This window comes from Alligator mississippiensis, chromosome 5, assembly GCF_030867095.1.
Source record: "Alligator mississippiensis isolate rAllMis1 chromosome 5, rAllMis1, whole genome shotgun sequence".
Classification (NCBI taxonomy): domain Eukaryota; kingdom Metazoa; phylum Chordata; order Crocodylia; family Alligatoridae; genus Alligator; species Alligator mississippiensis.
The window spans coordinates 111,618,008-111,631,172 of NC_081828.1; positions in this window are offsets into that span (position 1 = coordinate 111,618,008).

The window sequence follows — 13,165 nt, forward strand, 5'->3', positions numbered from 1 at the left end:
AGTAAGTTTGCCTCACTATGATGGTGGATAGATGAGAGAAATGAAGGAAAAGACCTGTGATGGATGTTACTAGAGCCTACTCCTTCCTCCTAGAATTACTAGACAAGTCTGCAGTTGAACTTGTGGATCTCAGCTTAGCTGCCTCAGCCCTTTGAACTCACAAATGACTCCCCTGCTTACTGGAAAACTATTCACCTTATGTTGAAGGACTACCACCACCATTGACGATGACAAAGAAAAACTGTCCTGATGCAGAAAATTAGAGTTTTTAAAACCTTTCTAGGTGTACCCTCTCTAAGCTGCTGAATTTGAGTAGTCCATACACTTCACTGAGAAACAAGTGACACACAAAACAGATTTAAAGCACGTTGCTATTCTACGATAGCAATGTTTACAGTGAGAACAGAGATGATTTTAATCAAAACACAGCACTCGTTTTACAAAACAAGGAACTTTGAAGAGAAGAATGACACTTACAAAAGCACCTGAACGTTTTTTCGGGGACATGCTTACAGCTTATAACAGTACTATTGGTGTCTCAGTGGAAATTTGGCTTGATCTGCCTATAACAAAGAAATAGAAGTACATAAGAACTAAACTGGAATGTTTTTGAATGACAGTATGAATTGTTTTAATTTCTTACCCTATATAACTGATTCCATATACAAAATTGTATACAATGAATTCACAGCATTTGAGGGCTGCCTATACACATGCTGGTTCACATTCTACTTGGAATGCTCCAGCATGGCCTCACCATCATGTCACAGATTTAAAAATGGCCATGGGGGCACTTTATCTGAACCTTGTTGAATGTATATGGGGGTAGGGTGGGCTTATTATACATGTGACAGTAAGGTGTTTTAATTAAACACACAACCAAAGAGTCTCATTGACTGATATCCTGACCTTGTTCCTTCTGGTGTAAAATACAAAATTTAAGGTCTACATTTCTATTCTGATTTTATATCTGTGAAAGAGCTTGTCAATGTTCATTGCATCAGAATGGTGGAATATTATGCAAGCAAAATCATATAAGATAAGAAAACAGATAAGTTTTTTTTATTCAGCATTCAAAAGACTACAGCACCTGTCCAGCCATTTCAACATCAAATTAGTGAAGTTTTAACAAATTTGACTTGCTGTGTTTAACAGTTAGCAATAAAGTGCTGAAAAAGCAAGGAAAGTGGGTAAAAAAAATAAAAACCAGTCCAGATCATGGCAACAAGTCTGTAAGCAAAAGTGGTAAATATTGCTGGCTTTGCCTAATGCATGCATACACAAAGATAACTGAACTCTGTTAGCTACTCTGCCTATGGTCCACAATGAGAATAATCTGTGTATTCTTGGATCAGATTAGATGCAACTATATTATAACTCAAAAAAAAAGTTATAAGGTTTGATTTGGGAATAAGGTGCCCATGTTGCAGCAGTGTCCATTGATCCCATTAAGGGCAAGGTTTCTTGCCTGGTTGGCTTTGTTCTTTTAAGCACGTATCCTTTCATCTTCTATTGAAATAATTCATAGAATTCCCCTATGTTCTCTCAAAATTAACACTTCTTCCCTCTCCTTGCTGAACCCTATCTGAACAAGTCTGCTGGAGAGAGCTCATATGCTCAAGCAGAGGGCAAAGAAAGCACTTCAAGGACATCCTCAAGGCCAACTTGAAAAAATGCATCATTCATTAGCTCATTGGAGACTATTGCCCAGGATTCTCCTAAATACTGAAAGAATCTGCTGTAAGGATCTCAGTACTTTGAAACCCTATGATGACAACAGGGGACAGAAAAGTGGGACTGGATGACATATACCATGGGCTGGATTTAGTCATGGGATGGGGGTTAAGCACCCCCGATCTACAGCAATTAGAAAAGTACATATCTATATTGTGCTGCTTATTATAATGGGAATTATAAAAGAGGGAATTGAATCAGAACTGCTTTTGTGTTCAAACTTCTTGATTTAACAGTATTAGATTGCTTAATTTTTTAATTAACTCTAGACAAAGTTATTTCATTCCATTCACCTAGCTCTCTATCTATACCAACGGTTTTTCCTTCCAGACTCTGAATTATTGATTTTTTTTTTTTTGGTTACTACAAATTACCTTTATGCAGGCCTTTAATCTGTTCTTTTAATGACATTGTTATGAAATAATTGTTACTGCATGTCTCTTAGCTGCTAAGCAGCAATTCTCCTGACAGGAATGGTAAATGCAACTTTGACATGTACCAGAGTACTACTGATAGTCCAAATTTGCTTCCTAGTTTGGCAGAATTGTTCTAAATGAGTCTAATGGAGTACACATGCCTTTGTGCCAACTGGGGAATGAAAAGCAAATTAAAGCAAAAAAAAAAAAAAAAGACATCCAACTTGTCACTTGTAGTAAGTTTGTGAGATAAGCCAGATTTCATCACAGCAAAATTGTTTGTTCATTTTTTTCCCTGAAAGTTGACAGCAGACTTTTTTCATGTTGCTTTTGAATTTCAGTAAAGTATGGCTGTGCTTCAAAAAGTAACTGGATGACAATGAAACCTTTCCCACCAGATCAACTCCTGAAGCATATTCAGAAATGCATCTAATTACTTTCTGATGTTTCACTAATTTATTTTACTGTTAACACTGCAGAGACAAAAGGATATGAGCTAGATGCTATTTTTTGTACACATCATCAACAGAATTTCTCCTGAACTTTCAGTTGCAGGGCCAAAATCTTTTTTTATGTATCCTTGTGCATGGAGATGATATGGCTGAAAAGCTGCAAACAGTGGTATATTAAGATGCAGCATCTTCATTTCAGGTACTCATGTGGGGGGAAAAAAGAAGAAAAAACTAAACCTGCTTTTACTCTTAAATGACCAAGTTAACTGTTGTAAGGACTGGCAGGCTTAAAAAAATAATTTTTAAAGCAAGCAGTTTGGAACTGGAAATCAATGGACTCCATGATGTCATTTTTATTAAGCCATTTTTCATAGTTGAACTGTATCTTAAGATCAATTTCTAGTCTCTGAGCTTGCACTATGAAACTGCTAAGTGATCAGAGTGGCTTCTGAGTCTTGAAAGGCTGATTCCTTTGAACTAGAGCTTGGTAAAGAGTTTCTAAAAAAACCCCAAACAAACCTAATTTATTAATCTTTTGGGAAATAGTAATTGTGTTTGTGTGTGTGTTTATGTATAAATATTTCCTCTTTTGGCTGTTTGATGGTTCAAATTTAATGATATTTGACCAAACTTTGGATATTTACCATAGTAATTTCTCCGGAGGAACTCGGCAGCTCCAGAAACAGCAAAATCCTAGTATTATTGAAGCCTAATTTATTATTAGTACCACTGTCCTCAGTGGGTGCATCTTCCTGAGACACCATAATGCACAGTATCCTATTCTACTGTGCATTAGCATGTCACAGCAAAAACCATGCTGATGCACAGTAGAATTAGTCTATAGCACATTCAGTGTCCCAAAATACCCATTTGCCTTTGCTACTGTGCATTAGTGTGGGCTAATGTGCCTTTATATAGTACCTCATAGTAGAGGTATTAAACTTAATGCGCAGTAGCAAAGGCACATTAATGCACATGTAGATGCACTCACTGAAGACAGAATTTAATCCCTAATATACTTGATGCTCTTTTTAGGGAGAAATAGTCATTTTCATTGGACTGAAATATCTTGGACTAGGAAATTATTCCTTTTGATATTTGTAGTGACTGGCATGACTAAAATTTTCAGTAGACTCCACTATGTTGTTTGACTGATTGACTATTATTAAGCCCCTTGACTTGGAGCTACTATTTTCTCATTATGTTTGTAGGATATTAAAAATAACTTGAAAATATGATAATTTAATTATAACTGCGAAATTTAGTTGGAGTGTAACTTCTAAACCTTTCCTTTCCATAGAAAACCCATAAAAAGCCAGAACCATCACATTGCATTGATATAGCTTGAGAAATAATTGGAGGCTTCAAATGTTTGACAATTATTCTTCTTTTCACTTGTGGCATCTCATTCATAGATTTAGCCTCTGTAGTTTAAACTTATGTAGAATTATTTGACATATTCTTATCTATGATATTTTATACTGTCCTTGCAATACATAGTGTATCAAAAGAATGGAGAATATCTGTGCCCAAAAGCATTTATGAATAGCACGTTTACTGAACAATAAGCAAAGGGAGTGGATAGTGATTCTGGGGAGTTGATATTTTTAGAGAACTATCTACAAGGACTCCAAGGCCTCTTTCCTGAATTATAACAGCTAGTTTATCATTGTGTATGGATAGCTGACGTTATTTTTTCCAAGGTGAATTACTTGTTGACTTGTAGACATTGAAGTTCATCCACACTTTTAGCCCACTTAGTTTGGGTGAAATCTCTCTGCAGGTTTTTTTCTATCAGCTTGGAACTAGACTATTTGGAATAATTTGGTATCATCTGCATATTTGGAAATGTCACTGTGCACTTTCATTTCCAGTTCATTGATGAAAATGTCGAACAAAATTGGGTCCAGTGGACATCACTGTAGGATGCCACTTTGGACTCCTCTATATCCTGATTAAGTGACTATTAAGTGATTATTTAGCCCTGCCCTTTGCTAAATAAGTGCTTATCTACTGTACCCTGATTCCTCTCTCAACTTATTGACTGCCAGCTGTTTTGTAGTCATCCTGGTACCAGTCAGTATTCAGAAAGGATGTTGAAAGAGTAGCCTTATTGTTCAGTTCTACATGTTACTTATCACATGTAATGGAAGTAATTATAGAAGTTGATGTAGGATGGTATAACTTTCATGGGGGCCACATATTGTTTACACTGGTTGCTTTTTTTCTTTATTTAAGTTTTCTGACTTAGATTCTACATTAGAATGAATACTGGGCTGATGAATTGCCAAAAATGACTCTGGTGATATAATTCTATCACTTAAATTATTTCTATTTTGTGCAATACATATACTGTCACATTATTATGAGAAACTATATTCTTTATTCATTTACGATGAGTTCTCAATTCACTTGAAACATTATTAAATGTTGATATTAACTTTTCTCCCTTATAAGCTATAGTACCCAGCTAATGTGGTAACTTCAAAAGGGTATTTTTTCTATAAATCTTTGAGAATTCATTGAAGTTGTTTAGAGAGTGAAGGGCCTGCTTCTGATCTCATCATAAATGTTGAAGTGTAAGATCAGAATCACAATTTAAGTTAATTGACCTGTAAATATTTTTTATACTTATTATTTTGGGGAAAAAAAGGGCAAATAATGATTTCATTTTGTTTCCAAGACCAACTGAAAAAACGAAACAGCGATGAATAGGAAACAAGGAATACTTTTTAAGTTATAGGTACAGGCCAGAAAAGTGACCCTGTGAAATGTCATCTGCATGTTCCACATTATTTATTTCCCATCAAACATTTTATATCAAATGATTTCAGCTCATAAGGCAAACAAGATTGGCTAGAACAAGATCAATCTGTTCTACCTTGAAATCATGCTGCCTTCTTTGTATAAATCTATAACAAAGATATTAATATGGAGCATAGTACTGCAGAAACAACTGAAACTGTTGATAGGGTGTTTTTTCATCAAAATCTATGATAATTTAAAAGTGATGTTTTTCTGTTGAAAGTAGCCCAATTTTTATAGTGCAGTATTTTTCATTATTCTAAGGCACAAGGACAGTCTTTCAGAGATATTTATGAGCTTATTAAAGTGAAACACTTGCTGTTGGGAAGATCATGTGTTTTACTGTCAGTAAAATAAGCGCTACTTTTAAGCTAATTTATAAAGGACAGTAGCAAGTGTCTCAGTTAATCAAGTAACTGAAGGAATATTCATTTATTTATATATGTCAAACTCACAGCCTTATTTTTGTGTAATGACTGGTGCAGAATGATTCCAGTCAAGTACTGTGAAACTTTAAAAATGTCACCACAGAATCTCTGAAGCAACACATAGGTACATCATTTATATAACTGCTCCCACAGTTTCACTTTGGATCTCAAAGTCAAACTAACTGTATACTGGGTACTTTGAAATTATGAGGAGAGTTACTGAGAATCATGTGGTAGTGCTAGCAAGAGGTATAATCAAACTGGTATATCTGTTCATATCTATGAATAAGTAGTTCCTCATTCCTGGAAGAGCTCTTGTCTATATTTAGATTGTCTGTATTTTCTATATTTCTCTTCCGACATTTTTCTTGCACGCTATGTATGTGGGGACATTAAGAGGGGTAAGGCAGTTGTATTGAAGTATCGACAGATATTTCCTAGCTCTGTCTCTTCAGAAGCAGCCCGCATTGAATGATTTTCCCAGGTTCTAACAGAGATTAGGCACAAAGCAGGGTATATTTGCAATTTATAAACTAGCTAAACCAAAGGACATGATTGAGCACTGGTTTGAATCAGACACAATTGATGCAGGTTAGTTTCAAGGAAAAAAAGCATAATTAAATAATGACAGACAAGGTTCTTTGGGTAAATCTGACATGTTTTGTTAGATCAAGTCAGATAGTTTGGAAAAATTCTTTTTTTGCAAGCTTTTGGGTACAAATACCCTTCATCAGGCTGAGGAAGCATCTACAGTTGGTGTGTGCTCTTCCTGGATAGAGTGAAGAGTAAAGAAGCCAGAGGCTGGGCTGCATACAAGAAAGCCAGTAAGTGAAGATGGAAATTAAAGAGTCAGTGGATGAGAGACAGGTTGGGGAGGGGAATGAATGTAGCTGGTAAATAGTGGAGTTGTATCTGGGGAGTCAGCTGTTAGGTAGGTTATAATGTGTCATAAATTCAATGTCTGTATTTAGTCCATAATTTTTTGTATCCAGTAGGTTGATGAAGTGAAATTCATATGCTCATTTGTGAAAGGTGTTGTGTAAATTCCATTTGAGGGTTAGAACTGAGAGATTGGAGAGAGAGTGTTTTTTTTGTGAGAAGTGTGCCCCCACAGGTAACTCGGTATTCTTGTCTTTGATAGATTTCCGGTGTGCGTCCATTCTGGTACACAGTTGTTGTTTGGTCTCTCCTACATATTTTCCATCAAGGCATTTGGTGTATTCGATGAGATGTATTATATTTCTGGAGGTACAGCCATATGATCCAGGAATGCTGATGGCTCTGTTGTAGGGTGTAGTAATTGTTGGGGTGGTGGAGATGTGTTGGCAGGTTTTACATTTCTTGTCACGGCATGGTCTGGATCCATTTGGTTTGTTTTGGTCTGTAGGAAGATTGCTTCTGAAGATGAGGTTAACAAGGTTCAGTGCTTGTTTGAAGGCTTGGATGTGTGGTTCTGGGAAGATCTCTTTAACAATTGGGACTTCATTTATTATGGTTTCCAACTGTTTGAGGATTTTCTGTATAGGTTCCAAGGAGGGATGATATGTCATATCCAATGATGTGCGGTTCATCGGGGTTTTTCTTCTGTACTGCAGCAATACTTTATGTGTATCTGGGTAGGTCTTTCAAAAGTGCAATCTATCTCTGGAGGGGTGTCATTGTTGAGTGAAAGCCTTTTTGAGATTTGTGAGGTGACGATCACAGGTGTTCTCCTCAGTGCAAATTTGGTGGTATTGGAGGGCTTGGCTGTATTACAGCTTTCTTGCTGTGTTTATGGTGATTGCTGGTTCTTTGCAGATATGCATGTTGGTCTGTGGGTTTCTTGTATTTGGGGGGGGTCTGTATTTTACTATTCTGGATAGTGATCATCATGTCTAAAAAGGAGATGTTGGTACTGGAGTATTCAAGAGATAGTCGGATGGAGGGGTGATGATTGTTGAGTTTCTGATGGAACTCTATCGGAGATTGTAGATTTTCAGTCCAAATTATGAGAATGTAATCACTATATCTTAAGTATACCAAGGTATTGATGGTGCAATCCTTGAGGAATTCTTCTTCCAGGTGGCTCATAAAAAGTTTGGCATGTTGTGGGGTCATTTTGGTGCTCACAGCTGTGCCCATGTTTTGGAGAAAGTGTTGGTTATTGAAAGTGAAGTTGTGTGTGAGGATGAAGTGTATAAGGTCAGTACTATCTTTCGGTCTGTATTCTGAGTTGTTATCTTTCTCTTGTAGGTATGTAAGACAAGCTTGGATGCCTTCCTGATGTGGGATATTGGTATATAAGATGGTAACATCCACCCTCAGCTCCTCCAACACAGCTCTGAAGGCGTTTAGGTGCTCTCCCCATTCTGTAGAATAGATTAATATGTTGTGGCATAACCCTGCTGAGAAGGTAGCACCCTGTCCATGAACCTCTGGAAAAGTGCCAGCTGCCTCATGCAATCTGAATGGCATGCTGTGACACTCATAGGGGCCCCAAAAGGCAGCACAAGCCGTTTTCTTCCTGGCCAACCATACCTTGTCATGCATCCAAAGGTGCATGTCAAGCTGGTCCAGAGAGGTGACACTCCCCCTCTATGCGACTTGGGTCAGGCTGCAGTTGGAGTACTGCATCCAGTACTGGGCGCTGCACTTCAAAAGGGATGTGGCCAGCCTGGAGAGGGTTCAGAGGAGGGCTACCCGCTTGGTGAGAGGGCAGCAGGACAGGCCCTACAAGGAGAGACTGAAGGACCTGAACCTGTTCAGCCTCAGCAAGAGGAGGCCAAGGGGGGACCTGGTGGCTACCTACAAGTTCATCAGGAGGGATCAACAGCAAATTGGCAGAGCTCTTTTCTCCCCAGCACCACCTGGGGTGACGAGGAACAATGGTCATAAGCTGATGGAGAATAGGTTTAGGTTGGAGTTCAGAAGGCAATATTTTACAGTTAGGGTGACCAAAATCTGGAACCAACTTCCCAGGGAAGTGGTCCTCGCCCCCACCTTGGGCATATTCAAGAAGAGGTTGGATGATCACCTGTCTGGGGTCTTGTGAACCCAGCGTTCATTCCTGCCTGTGGCAGGGGGTCAGGCTTGATGATCTGTTCAGGTCCCTTCTGACCCTAGCTACTATGATACTATGATGATGGCTAGAGGGTGTTGCTGGGAAGGTGGTCTCTGTTTTTAAGTTTTTATAGAAAGTCTATTGTGTCTTGGTCAAAACTTGCTCTTTGGGTGACAAGAGGTTTTAGGATTGATTTGATGAAACCTGATATTTCCTCAGTTAGTGTTCCATTGTTGGATATGATAGGTCTGCCAAGGTTCCCTTGTTTGTGGATTTTAAGGAGCATGTAAAAAGTCCCTGGGTTAAGTAATGGCAGGGATCAAGGTCTAGTTTTTCTTGTAGTTCTGATGGAAATTATTTGATGGTAGTTTTGAGTTTCAAGGTGAAAAGGGAAGTAGGATCTTCCTGTAGTTTTCTGTAGTAGTAATTAAATCATGGTAATTCTATCAGCCCCTTTTTATTAAAATGGCATATTGATCCAATATTTTTAAGGTATTCAGTTGCTCTCTCTTTTGTTATCTCTCCAGATACTTCCTGATGGCTGGAAATCAAACTGAAGTACACTGGTAGAGATGTGTGTTCATTCTGCTGAGGCAACCATGAGTATCAGTGAGAGGTCATTGACATTGTCATTCAACAGTTGTATCCAATAGTATCAGCTTGTTAATCTACTGTAGTTAAATTTTACAAAAGTTTCTTTGCAAATTGGAGAATTATAATGGTCCTTATGATGAACAGTAAAGTCTGCCCTTTTAATTTTGGTTGGTTTATTGAACTGCTGATGTCTCATAAAGGTGTTACCAGTATATGATCAAAGATTCTCCTGTCTCATTCAATATGTAAGAAGGATCTTATCAGGAAAGTAGAAAAGTTTGTCTAAGCACAGGAGAGTAGATTTCTTAAAACCCCCCTCATCTTCCACCCACAAATTCTCTGGTCAAAGAATCATTTGCTTCAGAACAGCTACAATGATTGTTCAAGCCCTGAAGCCCTACCAACTATTTTCAAGAGTGCAAGACGCTAGCCTTACCTTACTGATACAATGTTTTCCAGTAGAAAGATCAGACATGGAAAGTCTTAGAACTCTCCCCCCTACCCTTTGTCTCCCATTCCCTTTGAAAATGATTCTGTTTTGTCTATGCTTGAGTCGTTTAACTTAAACTTTCCTCCTGATTTTTTTTTTTTTTTTTTACAATCAGGTGAGGATGTCAGCATCATCAAGAGAGTTGCAGTAGGTCAGGAGAAAGGCAAGCCCATTTGCAATCTGTAGCAGATTGCTGCAATATTTCAAAAGGAGGACTGGAATGGCAAGTGCCTTGAAAGTGCTTAGAATGGCAGTAGACATTCAGTATCCTTTTCAAACCATAAAACAAGAGCAACCTAATGAAAAATCAGTATTTATACACCTGGGAAAAATAGTTTACGTAGCTTGATTTGTTGTTTAGACTGAATGTGAATTGTAGCCACGTTGTACTAACTTGGTTGTATAATTATTCTTTGTTTTATCTATTGCTTTCTCTGAGAGGATCTCAAAGCCCTTCACAAACATGTTGTCTGTAAAAGAAATGTGATTCTCAAAAATATATGAAGAACTATGGCAGAAGAATGTACTGGAAACATTTAACATTAATTCAATTTCAAAAGACTTCAAATTTTACACCATCTAATTAAGTAAATACAAGAAAACTTCTAATCCCTGACAACAAACCTTTTACCTTTATAGTAATTAATTAATAAAAGAAAGCAACCAAAAATAATCAATTAGGTATTACACAAGATTTTGATATCATTTAGTTGATTTCTCATTAGGAATGGGAGTGAATAAAAGTGTGTGTGTGTGTGTGTGTGTGTATAAGTCATATTGAACTTTTTTTCCACATCAAATATAGATGACTCAAAAATATTTAAGGGATCTAATAATGTTTAAACCTGTTCCCTAGCTCTTTTTGGGGTTCATGTCACAAAGTAGGCTCAAATCTAAAGTGAGCATTCTGAATTTCTTTTCAAGGCACAATAAGTATGTTTCCTTCCATACAAAGGGTCAGCAATACATTTACGTAAGTCCACTTACATCAGCATTTCCCAACCTGCTGAAAACAAAATGAAGCACTTTTCAAAAAAGCAAAAGGAATTTTCTTCCTTACCTGCAGCATTGTTAAATACCTATGTATCTTAAGTTGCATATTAACTGTAGAAACAATAAATGAATATCCATACCCCTGTTCTTCATCTCATTGTCACACTTAAATTATGGAAAATGCCAATATAGATTGTTATAATGAATGTGCTTCCTTTCTCTGCCATGGTTTGATGAGCAGGGAAAATTGAAATGCTGGTACCAGTAAGAACCTCCCAAAATGAATGGGCAAGTCAGTGCCTCAGAGCTATTGTTTTAAGCTATTTGTGAGTTTGGGTAGCTATTACTACATCAGTTAAACTTAAGTGGATGGTGTTTCTGAAGGCTTTTTATTTTTTCTCATAAAAGTAACAGCTAGAGATTCATGTTTTACATTTGAAAGTGAAAAGCGAGTTGAAATCTATCTGTACTTCCCCAGCCACTCCTTTGCGTGCCACATTTTCAGTGAGTTTGTAGAATATGAGTGATTTGTATCCTGTGCACTTCAATTATTTTTTACAGGATTGTAAAATGATGTTTTGACAATGGCACAGGGTTAAAAAAACCAGAAAAATAGCACCTTCCAAGTCTCCATTTACCAAAATGCTTTCAAAATTAAGAAGGTGATTACAAATTCAGTTTTCAGCATTCTGAAATCACCATTAGCTTCACAGAGGGGAATTATCAGCCTTGATTCAGTTAGCTGCAACCTTGTAATGTTAAGTCTTAGATTTTGTTGGAGTTCATGCCTGTTTGATAATTGTTTAATTATTTTAGGTTGATTGATTGCATTATCAATACATGCTACACAAGTAGCGACTTCTTTCTTTAATAAGGTTTGCAACTGGGTAAACATAAACTCTTTTTAAATATAATGCAATGGATTTTATAGAGTGCTATTTATGAACTCTGATAACAGTGTACAATCTATAAAAAAACAAACAAAAAAGGTAAAAGAAGCAAAAGTATGAACAAACACTATCCGAGGGCCAAGCAATAAGAGGGTTTCGGTTTTCAATTAAAAATCTTTTGTGACACTGTGCATTGTGACTAATGAGAAAAGGATCTGACCTCAAAGAATTTAGATGAAATGATAGTTAGCAGCTTCTGTTCCAAGAGGTAAATGGAATGAGGAGAGTGATATGAAACTAACAGATCAGCAATATGAGAAACAAGTGTTCTTTTCTGACCTAGGGCGTTAAATGTCACGAGTGCAATCTTAAAATCAATACAAAAATATGACATGGTAATCAATGTAGACACTCCAGCGTAGGAGCAGCTTGCTGGATCAGCCAAAAACTCTCATCTTCCAAATAGCCAGGCTATTCATTTTATTTTAAAATATTATTGTGAGTGACTTACATTTCCTGTATGACAGCACTGGGCAGATATGGGCCCCCACCTGCACCACTAGACTCAATAAGAGTTTTGCCACATCTTTATTTACAACAGTGGGAGTAGAATTGGATCTCTTGTCAGAGCTTTTTCTTCCTATCCAGATCAGAATTACATGCTGATCTGCTTTTATTCCCTTCTATAACAGTGTACTACTGCTGACTTATTAGAAGTCTAAGTAAATAAATAATGTAGGTATGTGGCGTATTTAATGATATTGGGATAAACCCTCAACCATTTTCTAGACTTATAGCTTTATAAGTGACAATCCTGGAATATAGCAAGGAAAATTCATTCAAATTGTCAACTGAAAATGTAACTAAGTAAGAAAGACACCCAGAGAAGAGAGAGAGCTTTAAGTGCTACAGTTCTGGTGAGGTAAAGGGATGGAAGGAAAGAATTACCAGGGATTAAACCATAAAAACTCAAGTGAGCAATAAAAATTAAGGCCAGAATATATCTTTAACTGGGAAGGGAAATATGATAGGTCTTTTTAATGATGTGTCTCCTGTTACTGGGGAGAAGCCATGGGGCAAGACCACAAAGCTAGGACCCTTTAGGTGAGGACTTTTAGAGCCAGAAGGGATGGAGAGTTGGAGCTGTGGGCAAGCTGCAGACCTGCCCTCTTGTAGACTGTGTGTTGTTAACAAGGGCTTCCTGTGAGGGCCTGAGGGGGCAGGGGCAGGTGACCAGAAAGCAGGAAGGGCCCAGGGATATAACAATAGGTCTTCAGTCACCAGATAAGAGAGAGGAGGGGCCTGACAGGGAAGCCAGGATTG